This window comes from Triticum aestivum, chromosome 5D (assembly GCF_018294505.1).
Source record: "Triticum aestivum cultivar Chinese Spring chromosome 5D, IWGSC CS RefSeq v2.1, whole genome shotgun sequence".
Taxonomy (NCBI): Eukaryota; Viridiplantae; Streptophyta; class Magnoliopsida; order Poales; family Poaceae; genus Triticum; species Triticum aestivum.
Window position 1 is genome coordinate 489,802,904 of NC_057808.1, and position 6,000 is coordinate 489,808,903.

A 6,000-nucleotide genomic window follows, 5' to 3' on the forward strand; every position below is an offset into this window, starting at 1 on the left:
CCGTTAGCATCACACACTGAACTATCATGTAGTCATCAAAACGTGTATGTCAGATGTTTCGCAACATCTACAGACAACGCTCGAGGTTCAGCACACCGAGCGGTGCATTAAGTACATAAGCCTTCTGTGCAGCAATGAGGACAATCCTCAGTTTACGGACCCAGTCCGCATAATTGCTACTATCAACTTTCAACTAAATTGCCTCTAGGAACATATCTTAGTAGAACTAAAGCGTAAGCTACGACATTATTTGCAAAGACCTTTTGACTATGTTCATGATAATTAAGTTCATCTGATTATTTAATGAACTCCCACTTAGATAGACATCCCTCTAGTCATCTAAGTGATACATGATCCGAATCGACTAGGCCGTGTCTGATCATCACGTGAGACGGACTAGTCATCATCGGTGAACATCTCCATGTTGATCGTATCTACTATACGACTCATGTTCGACCTTTCGGTCTCTTGTGTTCCGAGGCCATGTCTGTACATGCTAGGCTCGTCAAGTCAACCTAAGTGTTTTGCTTGTGTTCCGAGGCCATGTCTGTACATGCTAGGCTCGTCAACACCCGTTGTATGCGAACGTTAGAATCTATCACACCCGATCATCACGTGGTGCTTCGAAACAACGAACCTTCGCAACGGTGCACAGTTAGGGGGAACACATCTCTTGAAATTTTAGTGAGGGATCATCTTATTTATGTTACCGTCGTTCTAAGCAAATAAGATGTAAACATGACAGACATCACATGCAAATCATAAAGTGACATGATATGGCCAATATCATCTTGCGCCTTTTGATCTCCATCTTCGAGGCGCGACATGATCACCTTCGTCACCGGCATGACACCATGATCTCCATCATCATGATCTCCATCATCGTGTCTTCATGAAGTTGTCTCACCAACTATTACTTCTACTACTATGGCTAACGGTTAGCAATAAAGTAAAGTAATTACATGGCGTTTTTCATTGACACACAGGTCATACAATAAATTAAGACAACTCCTATGGCTCCTGCCGGTTGTCATACTCATCGACATGCAAGTCGTGATTCCTATTACAAGAACATGATCAATCTCATACATCACATCCTTTTGGCCATATCACATCACATAGCATACCCTGCAAAAACAAGTTAGACGTCCTCTAATTGTTGTTGCATGTTTTACGTGGCTGCTATGGGTTTCTAGCAAGAACGTTTCTTACCAAAAAAAAAGCCACAACGGTGACATGCCAATTGCTATTTACCCTTCATAAGGACCCTCTTCATCGAATCCGATCCGACTAAAGTGGGAGAGACAGACACCCGCTAGCCACCTTATGCATCAAGTGCATGTCAATCGGTGGAACCTGTCTCACGTAAGAGTACGTGTAAGGTCGGTCCGGGCCGCTTCATCCCACAGTGCCGCCGAATCAAGATAAGACTAGTAATGGTAAGCAAATTGAACAAATCATCGCCCACAACTAATTTGTGTTCTACTCGTGCATAGAATCTACGCATAGACCTGGCTCATGATGCCACTGTTGGGGAACGTAGCAGAAATTCAAAATTTTCCTACGTGTCACCAAGATCAATCTAGGAGATGCTAGCAACGAGAGGGGAGGAGTGCATCTACATACCCTTGTAAATCGCGAGCGGAAGCGTTCAAGAGATCGGGGTTGATGGAGTCGTATTCGTCGTGATCCAAATCACTGATGATCCTAGCGCCGAACGGACGGCACCTCCGCGTTCAACACACGTACGGAGCGGGGACGTCTCCTCCTTCTTGATCCAGCAAGGGGGGAGGAGAAGTTGATGAAGATCTAGCAGCACGACGGCGTGGTGGTGGAAGTAGCGGGATCCCGGCAGGGCTTCGCCAAGCGCAAGCGGGGAGGAAGAGGTGTCACGGGAGGGAGGGAGGCGCCAGGGCTTGGGGTGCTGCTCCCATGCGCCTCCCCACTATATATAGGGGTGGAGGGGGCTGGTTTCTTTCCCTCCAAGTCCATTCGGGCGTTGGCAAAGGTGGGGGAAAGATATCCCATCATTTTCCTTCCCCACCGATTGTTATCCCCCTTTTTAGGGATCTTGATCTTATCCCTTCGGGATATGATCTTATTCCTTCTAAGGTGGGATCTTGGTGCGCCTTGACCAGGGGTGTGGGGCCTTGCCCCCACTACCCACGTTCATGTGGGTCCCCCATGCAGGTGGGCCCCACTTTGGAACCTTCTAGAACCTTCCCGGTACAATACCGAAAAATCCCGAACATTTTCCGGTGGCCAAAATAGGACTTCCCATATATAAATCTTTACCTCCGGACCATTCCGGAACTCCTCGTGACGTCCGGGATCTCATCCGGGACTCCGAACAACTTTCGGTTAACCGCATACTAACATCTCTACAACTCTAGCGTCACCGAACCTTAAGTGTGTAGACCCTATGGGTTCGGGAGACATGCAGACATGACCGAGACGACTCTCCGGTCAATAACCAATAGCGGGAACTGGATACCCATGTTGGCTCCCACATGTTCCACGATGATCTCATCAGATGAACCACGATGTCGAGGATTCAATCAATCCCGTATACAATTCCCTTTGTCAATCGGTACGTTACTTGCCCGAGATTCGATCGTCGGTATCCCAATACCTTGTTCAATCTCGTTACCGGCAAGTCACTTTACTCGTACCGTAACGCATGATCCCGTGGCTAACTCCTTAGTCACATTGAGCTCATTATGATGATGCATTACCGAGTGGGCCCAGAGATACCTCTCCGTCATACGGAGTGACAAATCCCAGTCTCGATTCGTGCCAACCCAACAGACACTTCCGGAGATACCTGTAGTGCACCTTTATAGCCACCCAGTTACGTTGTGACGTTTGGTACACCCAAAGCATTCCTACGGTATCCGGGAGTTGCACAATCTCATGGTCCAAGGAAATGATACTTGACATTAGAAAAGCTCTAGCAAACGAACTACACGATGTTGTGCTATGCTTAGGATTGGGTCTTGTCCATCACATCATTCTCCTAATGATGTGATCCTGTTATCAATGACATCCAATGTCCATGGTCAGGAAACCATAACCATCTATTGATCAACGAGCTAGTCAACTAGAGGCTTACTAGGGACATGTTGTGGTCTATGTATTCACACATGTATTACGGTTTCCAGTTAATACAATTATAGCATGAACAACAGACAATTATCATGAACAAGGAAATGCAATAATAACCATTTTATTATTGCATCTAGGGCATATTTCCAACACTAAGTTACTAAAATCTGCCAAGACTTAAAATTGGAAAAAGGCTAGATTTTTATTTGGTCAAGTAGTCTAATCATCCCCCCTCTAGACATACTTTCGATCCTACATGCAGGCCCAATGCCATGCTCTAGCCCAATGAGTTCTGCATCTACCTACGAGCTCTCCTTGTGCTAAAAAAAGTACGAGCTCTCCGTCTCATCAGGTGAGCAGACCCAGGCTACAAAAAATGAATCGTTGGTCATCTCGTCCGTTAAAATAGGGGAAAAGAAATCACATCTGCATAGATTCCTCGTGCCTTCATGTACCTCGTCGCTTCCCAGGGGTGGAACGGGATCTTCGCGGCTGCGCCCAGGCGACAAGCGGCTCGGGCTCAGATCATCTCACCGCAAAGCAGCCCCCTCCCCTCCTGGAGTACACCACCTACTGCGAATTGACAATCTTTTTGGCTGCGTCTGCAGGTAAATAATCTCTACTCATATCATCCAAACCCCCCACCCCCTAGTTCCTGAATCAGCCAAAATCAACTAGTTGGTGGTTTTGAATTGTACAAGATAACTTGAGTCAATTTTATTTTACTGTTAACAAGAAATTACATATCCAAAATGAAGAGTGTGACGTATTTGCAAGGGTAGATGATATTAAGATTATACGATGCTATGAAAAATTGATGAAATGAAAGGGCTACTACCTCACGCATTTTATGGTAATAGTATATTATATTCTTATTTCTAAAATTTATGAAAAAAATAACTTATCCTATGTCCAGTGTCTTGATTTTGAAAACTGTATTTTATCTTTAAGCTTTAGGTCTTTCTACAACTGCTGGTGAAGAAACAATGGGCTCAAATGAATAAATCTTCATAAATTTGGTACCCACTTTTGAAACGAGGTCTCGTGGTAATAATGAAGCTGTTTTTTTTCTTTGAATTGTGAATATGTGGTGTACTTCTGACCCACATTGATACATGTGGTATAATAGCTGTAGGCGTTTTCTATAGCCGCTTAATTTTAGCCCCAGGCTTTGAGAAATGCTGGCTCCGCCTCTGCCCAACGCGATAAAGGGGTTGTCAATCCCTTCACGATTACTTGTAAGGATGAGATATGATAGTGATAGATATAAAACATAAGTAAAAGTGCGAAATAAAAGAAAAGTAAATAAGTTGCAGCAACATATTTTTGTGTTTTTGATTTTATAGATCTAAAAATAATATGATAAAGGGTAGACCCGGGGGGCATCGTTTTCACTAGAGGCTTTTCTCCTGAAAGAAAGCAGAAAGTTCATCTGTTGAGCCGCATCTTGATCTTCCGGGATTTCAACTTGTTCTCCATGTGCTTCGAAATCATGGGTTTGGGCTACACCGTCACCCTCATCCTCGACAATCATATTGTGCAGAATAACACAACATGTCATCAGCTGCCACAAAGTTTCTGATTCCCACATCATTGCAGCGCTCCGCACAATTCCCCAACGAGCCTGAAGCACACCAAATGCCCTCAACACATCCTTCCTGGCCGCTTCCTACATTATTGCAAAGTGGCTCTGCTTATTGCCACACGGCTCGGATATGGTCTTCACAAACGCCGCCCACTGAGGATAGATACCATCGGGAAGATAGTACCCCATGTTGTAGTCTCGGCCGTTGACGGTGTAGTTGCACGGCGGTGATTCCCCATTGCAAAGCCTCCTGAACACCAGAGATCATTGAAGCACGTTGATGTCGTTGTGAGAACCGGGCATTCCAAAGAAAGCATGCCAAATCCATAAGTCATGTGATGCCACCGCTTGTAGTATGATGATGGCCTCTCTAGTGTGACCTTGATACATTCCCCGCAGACCTTTGGGGCAGTTCTTCCATTGCCAATGCATGCAATCAATTGATCCGAGCATTCCTGGAAACCCCCTTGCCTCTCCAATAGCCAACAACTTCTCCGTGTCCTGCGCATTTGGTTCTCTGAGATACTCAGGCCAAACACCTCCACCACAGCGCGGGCGAACTTGACAGTACTCTTCAAGCACGTGCTCTCCCCCATCCCGACCATCTCACCAACGGCATCTGCAGCAGTACCAAGTGCAAGCATCGCCAGAGCAACCGTGCACTTCTGCTTGGCCGAGAAAGAGATTTGGCCCGCAGCAACCCCTTCTGAGCTTGAAGTAGTCGTCGCGTGCCTCCACACCCTCCACAACGCGCAAAAACAATGGTTTCCGCATGCGAAAACGGCGACGGTACCATGGATCATCTGGGAAAGCAGGTTTGGGAGCAAAGTAGTCCTTGTGCAGTAGCTTTGCTCCAGACACCCTATCCCAATTGATCACTCTTCTTCCTTTGATTGAGCCCTTGAACTTGAGAATATGCTCCACTTGTTGGTCCATTTCCTTTTGCACATGGTCATGAGCATAATCATGTCCACTTATTCGTCTGAATCCGAGAAATCGAAGAAATCATCTTGAATCATTTTGTCAAGCTCCGTCGGTCCATACTCCTCGTCCGATGAAGTATCGGAATCAATAGTTTTCCCTAACAATATTAAAAAAAATCCGGTCAAACAATGTGTCGAACACATCTAACGCAAGGCGGAGCCAGAGAGTTGCTGGACGTACCGCGGTGGCGTTCGGGCCGAAGACGACGTCCCCCGCAGCGAGGACGGGAGGGTGGACTGCTCCCCCGGAGCTGCCGGCAGAGAGGCTAGGAACGGCTGTGGAGCTGCGAGCCGGACAGCGCGGAGGAGGAAGAAGAGAGGAGAGAG